The following is a 12,500-nucleotide window of genomic DNA, read 5'->3' on the forward strand; positions in this document are numbered from 1 at the left end:
ATTTCATCAACTTCAGAGCTCAACTGGTACTAATTTAATCAACCCTGAAAGGATGAAGGGTGAAGTTGACTTCGGTGAAATTTGAACTTAGAATATAAAGCCTGAAAAAATGCTGCTAAGCATTTTGTCCAGCATGCTAATGTTTCTGCTAGCTTCCAGCCTTGATGATAATGATGATGATTAATAATAATAATAATAATAATAATAATAATAATAGTAACAACAACAATAATAATAATAATAATAATAATAATAATAATAATAATAATAATAAATAATGATAATAATAAAAATAGAGGGTAGCATATGAAGGAAAAACATAGGGACAAATTGTGAAAAGTAGTTTGGTGGGGCCACAGAGTATTAAGTATGAAAAAATTGATGTGATAAACAACAATACAAGGGTAATAATAACTGCTTCTAATTTAGGTACAAAGCCAGCAGTTTTCATGGGAAGATGGATAGTAGATACCATTAACCCCAATACTTGATAAACACTTTATCAGCCTTTAAGGAATGAAAAGCAAAGTGACTCCAGTAAGATATGAACTCAGAATCTGAAGCACTAGAAGTAAATTGGCAAACAATTTTTCCAACACTAACAATTCTGCCAATCCACCACCAATATAATAATAATAATAATAATAATAATTATTATTATTATCATCATCATCATCATTATTATTATTATAACAATGATGATGATAATGGTAGTGGTGCATTTGTGTGTGTGTATACATAAGTATGTATGCATGTATGTATGTACCTAAACATTCCAAACTATTATGCTCTTAGCTAAATATTGAACTGTTTTGTATACCTTGTGGGAAATAATTTTTATTATAATTATTAATATCAATGCTGCTGGTGCTGCTACTGTTGCTATAATTATTATTTTCTTTTTATTAAGTTAGGTTCCCTGCCCTCACCCTAATATAACTTTTTTGAAATAACATGTAAAACTCAAACTCGAGCAGGCCTGTGACCAGAGACAGTCCAGCCTTGACCCTCATATCATGTTTTTCCTTTTTACAACGATCTGGGACTACCTTATCCAATACATCCTTCTTTTGAGGCAAGTTGCTGCAAGGAATATTTGGCTATTACTTTTAGCAGTTTAAGTTACCAGAATGTGGATGTCATGTTTTACTTTTGTTGATATATTTTTATTGGAAGGTGATACTGCAACAAACAAAACAGCTATTCTGACTTCTTCTAGAGAGGGCTATAGGGGGGAATGGAGGGAGAATCAAGAATTGTACACTTGAAGTTAAGTAAGTTTACTATGCTTGACCTGCAAGAAAAAGCATCCAAGTATTTTAAACTGTATCTTTATAGTCTTAAAATGTAGCAGCTTGAACATACTGGATAATGTGTGTATGTAAATACATACAGATATATGTACACATATACAGATAAATGCACAAACACACACACACACATATTGTGTATATATATATATATATATATATATATATTGTATATATTATATAAAATATATATTTTACATATAGTACATGGAACAGTCATGGCAGGAATGACATAATTGAAGCTTATTTTGGGAAGTGAGATAAAGTACAATAGCCACCTATTTATGAAGTAAAGAAAATGAAATTTAAATATAAACAAATTACAAATTGTGGAGTAAGGTCATATAGTAAACGGAAAGTAGAAAAGTAAAAAAGAAGGCAAAGCTCTAATGCTTGATGTAAGAAAAAAATGAAGTTTGATGCATGAAGAGATAATATGTGGTAGCAAATTGTAAAAGTTTGCCAAACAGATTAGAAATAATAAGAAAGAAAAGGAATAGAAACTGTTAAAGAGTGAATGAGAGAGGAAGTGTGTGTGTATATGTATTTGGCAGAATGTGTATGTGCACATCTTCTATATGTGTATGTGTGCATGTGTGTGTGTATACATGCGGAAAATAGAGAGAAAGAGTAAAACAAATAAATATATATGGATATGATTAGTAAGATAGAAAGAGAGATAGAGGGTGAGAGGGATAGATTAAATGAGAACAAACCAGACATGTACATGCATTCACACACACAAACAGATACACACATATACATATGCACTCAATGAAAGAGGCAGAAGGAGAGAGGTGGGTAGAAAGAGGTAGCAAGAGAAATGTAAAAGAATTTTTGTAAATGAAATATGAAGTTGTTACTTTTTATATTATGGAATTAAACATAATGATAATGATATTTGAAATCAGAAAACACCTGTATGCATGTAGGTCTGTGCGTGAAATTTTGTCTCAGTGTTTGAGCTTATCTATCTGTCTGCATCTGTCTCTGTATATGCATGAATAAGTTTACTATATATGCATATTGTGTGTGTGTGGTGTGTGTGTGTGTGTATATATATATATATATGTGTGTGTGTGTTTGTATGTAACGATGTATGTATGTAGCATGTGTGTGCATATATATAGTGTATCTATATATTAATGTATATATACATATATATATCGCATTTACATATATATGTATTATATACACATACCATACACATGTATTTATAAATATATATATATATACATATATATGCATATATATATAAAGATACATAGTTACATATGTATAGATATACACACATACAAATACGTATTTACATACACATATATACATACCTATATATGTTACTATATACATTAAATATATGTGTGTATATATATATATATATATATAAATATATATATACATATATATATGTATATATCTACATATATATGCATATATACATATACTTATATGCATATATACATATACATATATATGCATATATACATATACATATATATGCATATATACATATACATATATATGCATATATACATATACATATATATGCATATATACATATACATATATATGCATATATACATATACATATATATGCATATATACATATACATATATATGCATATATACATATACATATATATGCATATATACATATACATATATATATTATAAGCATATATACATATATATATATAAGCATATATACATACATATATATAAGCATATATACATACATATATATATGCGTATATACATATATATATATATATATATATACGCGTATATACATATATATATATATACATATAGATACATATATATACATCTATATATATATATACATATTTATATATAGACATGCGTATATATATATATATATATATATATATATATATACACACATGTATATAATGTATACAAAATCCACATACACAAAATTATTAATTAAAATAAATTGTATAAACTACTGAAACTAATTGTTATGATATAGTTATTGGTGATGGCAACAGTGGTGATGAATGAAGTTGATGATGGTGGTGATGTTAATGATGACAACGATGATGTGTGTGATGATGGTTGTGGTGATGATGATGGTGCTGGTACAAGAAAAGAGAATAGTAAAATTGTTATTGTGAGAGAAACACGAAGGGTGCATGCATTAAAGATAATGAAAGCCTTAAATCACATGGTAAAATAATAAAGATGATGAGGATGATGACGGGGATGATGACGCTGACGGGTGACTGTAACGGTGATAGCGAGAGAAAGGACGTCGAAGACGACAACAATAATAATGTGGAGATGGTGGTGGTGTTGACGGTTGCAGTGGTGTAGTGGAGGTGACGGTGGTGCTAGTGGTGATGGTGACAATGACCGACTGACTGACTGATGATGACGACGGGACTAGGCGATTTAAGAACAGGTCTCCTGCTTACCCATTCAAATGATACGGCGGCAGCACTGTCTGTCTCTTACAATGTCTTGGATGCTAGCATCAACATTGAAGCCAAATCCTGACAGTTGTGAGTGTGGCCTTTGCATCTGTCAACAATGCCCGCTGCTAGCACACTGACATTGTTTTGTCATCTCAACAAAGCCAGCTCCACTCGCTGACTGCTGCTGCTGCTGATAATGGTATGGCTGCTGCTGCTGCTGCCGATGCTGCTACTAAAGCTGCTGCTGCTGCTGCTGCTGCGGTGTTGCCGGCATCACGATTCAGGTAGTAAAGGGGATTCACTTCACGCTACGAAGAGGTGCCAGTCAGTAGTACGTGTACTCTGAGTAAGGGTGTGTATGTTTGTGCGTCATTGTATGAAATACATATACTCAGAGAGATAAGACTGAATCAAGCAGATTGATAGATAGATTATATTTTGTTAGACGGACACACACATCTACATAATATATATATATACACATATACAGACACATCCACGTGACACACACACACTGACGTGGGCATGACGGTAAATTTGCTACAGATTTCGGGTTCAGTTCCTATGTAAAGCACATTGGGCAAGTGTCTTCTACTATAGCCTGGGGCTATTGTTGTGGTTTTGGTTGACAGAAATTGAGCGAAGTCCATCGTATGTATATTTTTGATATGTGTGTGTGTCTATCTGTGTGCATGTGTTACTATTTGACAATTCATGTTGGTTTAATTCTGTTCCTGTAATCTATCATTTTTAGCCAAAATCATTGGTAAAATATACTCTGTGAATTTTCATATATATATATATATATATATGTGTGTGTGTGTGTGTGTGTGCGTCTGTGTATGTTTGTGTGTCTGTGTTTGTCCCTCCAACATCTCTTGACAACCGATGCTGGTGTGTTTACATCCCCGTAACTTAGCAGTTCGGCAAAAGAGTTCGACAAAATAAGTACTAGGCTTACAAAGAATGAGTCCTGGGGTCGATTTGCTCGTCTAAAGGCGGTGCTCCAGCATGGCCGCAGTCAAATGACTGAAACAAGTAAAAGAGTAAATAAATAAGTTAACATTTTAATGTCCTAAAGTTGATGAACCAACTATTGTGCTTCTCCATTTTCTTATTTGCTATATATATATATATATATATATCTTATCTGATATCTTTTACTCATTTCTGGTCATTTAGACTGCGGTTAAACTAGGGCACCACCTTGAAGAACTTTAACCAACAATCAATACTTCTTTTTTCAAAACCTAGCCTCCTTTAGCGAACTGCTAGTTTATGGGGGCTTCAGTACGCCAACACCAGTTGTTAAACGGTGAGGGATGGGGGCAAGACATACACACACACTTAAAACATATATATGATGAGCTTCTGTCTATCAAATCTTCTAGCAAGGCTTTCATCATCTTGAGTACAAGGCACATGTCAAAGGTGCTATACAGTGGGACTGAACCCAGAATCATGTGGTTGAGAAGCAAGCTTCTTACCATATGGCCATGCTTGCACTTATATACATAAGTACATGCGTATATATATATATAGTATGTATATATATATGACATACATGTATATATATATATATATATATACATACATGTATATATATACATTTACATACATGTACATATATATATTACATACATGTATATATATACATTTACATACATGTATATATATATATACATACATGTATATATATACATTTACATACATGTATATATATATATATATACATGTATATATATATTTACATACATGTATACATGCATATATATATCACGTGATCACGTGACCGACCAGACCATCAAATGTTGTTACACATCACGTTCGCATTGTTTTAGCCTTTGAATGACGCCAACCTGCTGGCTAAGCGAGCAGGCCAACAGAAGAAAGAGTGGTGAAAGAGTACAGCAGGGATCACCCCCCCCCCTGCTGGAGCCTCGTGGAGCTTTTAAGTGTTTTCGCTCAATAAACACACACAACGCCCGGTCTGGGAATCGAAACCGTGATCCTGCGACTGCTAGTCCGCTGCCCTAACCACTAGGCCATTGCGCCTCCACGCATATATATATATACACACATGTATATATATACATGCATGTACATATATACATGCATGTATATATATATATATACATGTATATATATATATATACATGTATATATATATATATAACATGTATACATATATATCTACAGGTATTATACATATACATGTATATATATTATATATATATATACATATATATATATTACATATATATATACATATATATTATATACATGTATATAATATATTACATATGTTATATATATACATGTATGTATAATATACATACATGTATGTATATATATATATACATGTATATATATATTACATGTATATATATATATACATGTATATATATATACATACATGTATATATATATACATGTAATATATATATAAATATGAATGTAAAAAGCACCATCCGATCGTGGCCGTTGCCAGTCTCGCCTGGCCCCCGTGCCGGTGGCACATAAAAAGCACCATCCATCCGTGGCCATTTGCCAGCTCCGTCTGGCACCTGTGAAGGTGGCACGTAAAAAGCACCCACTACACTCATGGAGTGGTTGGCGTTAGGAAGGGCATCCAGCCATAGAAACACTGCCAGATCAGACTGGGCCTGATGCAGCCTTCTGGCTGCACAGACCCCAGTTGAACTGTCCAACCCATGCTAGTATGGAAAGAGGACGCTAAATGATGATGATGATATATATATATATATATACATGTATATATATCGGTTAGTGCCTTTAACATGCCACCGGCACGGAAGCCAGTCAAGGCAGCGCTGGCATCGGCCACGTTCGGATGGTGCTTTTTACGTGCCACCGGCACAGGTATCACAACTACTATTTCCATTGATATTTATTTCGATGTTCATGTACTTGACTCAATAGGTCTCCTCAAGCACAGCGGGTTGTTCTGAATTGCAAGGTACTTTGAATAGGCAGGGGGGGTGGATATATATCCTCACACACACACACGTATATGTATGTATATATATATATATTTATGTATATAAATATATTTATCCATCTGTAGAAACAATGCCAGATTAGATTGGAGCTCGGATTGGGGTCTGGGAATATGTGTCAGGTTCGACAGTTATATGAATGAGGAATCTTCTTTATATATGTTCTGAAATCTTTCACAGTTTTGGATTTATTTAATCTCATTCTGTTAATATTCGCGCGCGCACACGCACACACACACACACACACACATATATGAATGGATATGTATCTATATACCTTCCTTCTTCCTTGTCCTACTGGATGGCCCAAGAATCTTTTCTATAGTAAGACAACTATACCTGTCCCTCTATCGTACTATAACCTCTCGCCTGGCACATGTGTGTGTGTGTGCAGGGTATGAGAGGTATTGGTGTCAAGACGACCCAAAGGTGTCAGGTAATGCTGAGTAAGTGCTATGGACAGACTATAGTTAAGCTCCAGGTTCGACAATTATATGAATGTGGAGGCCTTCTCTTTATAAATATTCTGAAAACTTTCAGTTTTGGATTTTTTAAATCGCACTCTGTGAATTTTCATATATATATATATATATATAGATAGATAGATAGATACATATATATACATATATATACATATATGCAAATATATATATATATATATATACATATATGCATATACACACATATATATATGCACACACACACATATATATATATATATACATATATATATACATAAATATATGAATATAAACAAATATATATATGCATATATATATAAATATATATTTGAATATAAACAAATATATATTCGCATATATATATAAATATATATATGAATATAAACAAATATATATTCGCATATATATATAAATATACATACATACATATAAAGTTAATTCAAACATGAAGAAAAAGAAAACAACAATGCGAGGACGTGGAATAAGTAAGTGTTATTGGACACTCAGGAAAGGAAAGAAAGTAGGAGATTTCATGTTTTAAGCGGAGCTCTTAATGAGAAATATAGAGAAAGTCCAAAGAAGCAAAGATGGAGAAAGAAAATCGCCAACGATACACATGCTGTCACATATTGAAATGTATATATACATATATACATACATACCTCTGTGTGTACCGTTGGCGCTTTTTTTCCTTTGTCTTCCCTTCTTTGGATCTTTCCTTTTCCTATGTTTCTGACGAAGAGCTCCGCTTGAAACGTTAAACCCTCCTTCTTTCCTTCTTTCCTGAGCGTCCAATAATACTATACTTGTTCCATGTCCTCACGTTGTTGTGTTTTCGTGTTTGGATTAACTATATATATACATACACGCATATATATATAAATATACATGCACACATATATTCATATATATATAAATATACATATATCTACATATACATCCATATATTGGCTTGGCAACTAAGTTTCTGAGGTTTTTTTTTTTATTTAAATTTTTTAAAAGGTTTAATAAGAAATAGCTAATTAATCAATAATGTTTACAACTTCTTCTCAACGTTCAACAATGTTTTCAATACCTTGGTAGAAATCACCCAATTTCCTCTCGAAAAATTTGTCCAACCAAGCTCTCAATTCTTCATCAGTATTGAACAAAACTCCACACACAGCATTTGAAAGAGATCGAAATAGGTAGAAATCCATTGGTGCCAAATCAGGAGAATATGGTGGGTGTGGCAGCAGTTCCTAGCCATGCGTTTGAATGGCTTCCTTGGTTATATTGGTGGTGTCACTTGTTTACTGGGGCTAAGCCGTTCCTTACACAGCTTCATATTGAGGTATAGGCACCATTTTTCATTGCTAGTAATGATTCGGTAAAGAAATCATTGCTCGTGTCCATGAGTTGAGTGGTGACGAGCAAGCAACCAGTGAAGATTGTGGCTCGTTGATTTTTGTTGTTGTCACTTAAAGCATGCAGAACCCATTGAGTGTAGATGCTTCTCTATAGCAGTTATGGGAGCATTCCATTTCCCCTGCCAGTTCCCTTGTCGTTTGACGAGAATTTTTGTGCAAAATTTGATTTCATTGCTCTACATTGAACTCAACTGGACGGCCAGAATGAGGTGCGTCTTTGAGGTCAAAATTTCGATTTTTGAACTTGGTATACTAATCACGAGTGGTTCTTTCAGCTATGGCACCCTCTCCATGCACAGCACAAATATCATGAGCAGCTTTTGCAGCCTTAGAAACTTGATTAAAAGCAAAAAGAAGGAGGTGTTGAAAATGCTCATATTTCTTAACTTGACATTCCATTTTAATGATATGAAAATTAACTAAAATTAACTAGAAAAAAAAAACAAAGATTCCAAAATGATTCAAAAATAGAATTCTTGAAAAAAATAGATTCCAAATCTTAAAACACAATAAACTTCAAAATTAAAGAAAATGGCGGTAACTTAGTTGCCAACCCAATACATATATATATATATATATACACACATACATACATATAAATATACATCTATTATATAAAATCCATTTTGTCTGTCTGTGTGTCTTCTAGGATCTTGAGCATTCTTCATCAAATATGATATGTAGATACCGACGGTATCAGGGCGTATATAAGTCTTGGAAAAATTACAAAAATCGATTCCAGGTGAGAATGCGACCGATAAAGCCGTGGGAATGTGCATTTGTATGTGCAAGTACATCAGCTGTTGTGATCGATACTATGCATACGCAAGAAAAATGCACATGCAGTTTGCCCCAAAAAAGCCGGCTGGCTTGAAATAATGCCACAAAATGCAGTATATTTAAGAGACCAAAAAAGTAAGATGCAAAAGAGATATTTTCTTCAAACTTGGCATGAAGTAAGGAAAGACTATTTGGTTTCTCAATAAGTTTTTTTTTTGCCTTAACTTCGTTTAACAAAACCAAAAATTTTATTGAAATAAAGGCATGCTTAATTATTTCTTAATGAAAATAAAACACTGCTTAACACTCGCCTCCTTCATCAACTGCTGACCCAGGAACAAATCTACACATCCATCGATTCAATTACTGACCCAGAGTAAGTCATGGTGTACCTGACCAAATTTCTTAACTCACAAGAACCCCATAAACTCTGCCTCTAGGTTAGAAGTCCTATTATGTGGAAACAAGGATTAGAATCGAAGGGCCTTAGAGTCAACCTAGCTAAAACCAAAGTCCTAATAAGTAGGAAGGCAGGCAAACCACAAATCCCTTCAGGTAGATGGCCCTGCTCAATCTGTAGAAAAGGCATAGGTAGAAGCTCTATAAGATGTATCCAGTGTAAGCTATGGACACATAAGAGGTGCAGCAATATCAAAGGAAGGGTAACTGGGAAGATAGTTTTTGTATGTGGCAGATGCTCAGCAGCAATAAACGCTGAAAATGTGCAGAGAACAACTTCCGTCACATTCCAGAGAGAAAAACTAGTAGTTGATAGCTTCCATTACCTAGGTGACCTAGTCAGTAGCGGGGGAGGGTGCACTGAAAGTGTAGCTGCTAGAATAAGAATAGCCTGGGCAAAGTTCAGAGAGCTCTTACCTCTGCTGGTGACAAAGGGCCTCTCTAGTTTAAATTAACTTACCATTTAACATTAAACTGAAGAATTATTCTTTACTTTATTGTAGATCAACTGCTATCCTGAGTCTCATCAATTGCAGAGTATAATAAAAGTAAGAAGAGGAAAGAATAATCAAGTGATTAGCAAGAGGAGCATGTGTGCTAGAGTCATGAATGATAAAGAGGTGGGTAATAGTATCATAGCAGTGGAGTAGATAAGAGTGAGGTAGTGATGGAAAGCAAGAGGGGACATAGAGTTTGTTGGACAAAAACAAGTAGCTTTGGTGTGTTCATGTCCATGTATACACACACACACACACACACACACACACATGTGCTTATGAGTATCATATGTGTATATATGTATTTAACAACATCTACATCTACAAGAGTACAGGCTGAATTTGTAATTGCTGCTATTCAGGAGTGTTTGGAGGATCACACCCTTAATGTAAGTTTCATTCTTGGCTTGGTCACTACTGCTGGGTGTCCTTCCTAACACCAACTATTTTCATGGCCTCCAACAAGAGAGGTTATTACATATTTGACAAAACTAAAGGATCCTCTTAAACACACACTTAACAGAGTTGACTGGGTGTATTTCATAATTGCATTAGTACTAGAGGGGACAAGACAGAGAGTGATGGAGAGCAAGAGGTGGAGAAATGGTGAGAGTGTGTGACAGATGTTGATGCCAAAGTGCAAGAAAGATATAGGCCATTCTAATGAGCTCCATTTATCTAGATGCCTCAAGATAGTAAGATAGCTAGAGTGATAAGAGGAGAAAGGGTGTATTGGAGAAAGAGTAAAATTAGTTCTGTGGTATCTGAAATTGCACTGAAAGCAATGTACAGTGAACCAAAGAGATCAACTGCTATCCTGAGTCTCATCAATTGAGGAGTATAATAAAAGTAAGAAGAGGAAAGAATAATCAAATGATTAGCAAGAGGAGCATGTGTGCTAGGGTCATGAATGATAAAGAGGTGGGTAATAGTATCATAGCAGTGGAGTAGATAAGAGTGAGGTAGTGATGGAAAGCAAGAGGGGACATAGAGTTTCATATTTTTATATTTAATAGTTTGCACTATGATTGATTCACACACTGGTCATATCTGGAGTTGACCAGAAACTGAAATGATCATAGTATGAACTATTAAATACATGCATGTATTAATGCATGCATGCATACATACATACATACATACATGCATGCATGCATGTGTAGGCTATATCATGCTTCCATGGAAGACATCACGCATGTGATTAGCAGCTACCCAAAAATGTTGTCATGGTACTACCTCCCTATGCAGCACGATGTTGTTGCTAAAACAATTTACAATGCCATCTGCAAAACCGTGCTTATTAGTATTATGAAGGACTTACTAAGTTTCTTGAAAGAAACTTATTAAGTCCCTCTGTTATGGAATACATTCATAAACACCAACTCAAGGAATACTGGTGGAATATTCTCATCAAAACGTCTGTCAAATGTAAACATAACAGGACAGATATTGTTGTTTGGGACAGAGGGGCAAAGGTATGTACCGTCATAGAAGTCAGCTGCCCTGCAGATATAAATATCTGTTTGAAAATCAAAGAAAAAGAGGATATCTATGGACAACTGCTTCAAAACCTCCAGCTTCTATATCTAGACAATGAATTCATACTCATGCCAATAATAATTGGAGCACTAGGTTTTGTTGGTAAATGCTTAAAGGATAATCTGGATAAACTGGGATTTTCAGAAAGAGAAATTGACCAGCTAATTCATGCATTATATGTGCAGTCTGTGAGTGGAACAGTAAAAACATGCAAGACTTTTCTCAAGTTCCAAATATGAATTTGTCTGTGTTAACTACATCCCAAAGATGGAGCCTTGTATCTTTGTTGGAAACTGGCTTCCTTCTCTGTGGAAGATTTATGATAATTAAAAACTAGAAGAGAGAGAAAGAGAGAGACATACATACGTACGTACATACATACATGTATGAGCCCTGGAGTAGTTGTGCTAACTGGACACACGCTGGGGCTTGATCAACCCTAACTGGAAAGACTGAATGAGGTGTTTAATGTTGAAAGACCTGAAACACCTAATTGCCCCAAGAAACATCATTGGTGATGTGTTCAGCTGCATCACAGGCTGACGTATGAAAGAGATGTGTGTGTGTGTGTGTATATATATATACTT

General features: G+C 34.3%; 1 protein-coding gene across 2 annotated transcripts in view; it reads right to left on the reverse strand.

Annotated features, from left to right (window-relative positions):
* Positions 1–12,500, reverse strand: part of LOC115216671 (neuroglian-like) — an 826,540-nt gene that overhangs the window by 760,883 nt on the left and 53,157 nt on the right. The window contains exon 1 of one of the 2 annotated variants that reach the window (XM_036511421.1): positions 3,749–3,944. The exons of the other annotated variant lie outside the window; for it this stretch is intronic. The gene's annotated coding sequence lies outside the window, so the exon portion shown is untranslated. Of the gene's footprint in view, positions 1–3,748; positions 3,945–12,500 lie in introns of those variants that run through there. 2 annotated transcript variants of the gene reach the window in all.

The sequence above is a fragment of the Octopus sinensis genome, linkage group LG1 (assembly GCF_006345805.1).
Source record: "Octopus sinensis linkage group LG1, ASM634580v1, whole genome shotgun sequence".
In the NCBI taxonomy this organism is placed as follows: domain Eukaryota; kingdom Metazoa; phylum Mollusca; class Cephalopoda; order Octopoda; family Octopodidae; genus Octopus; species Octopus sinensis.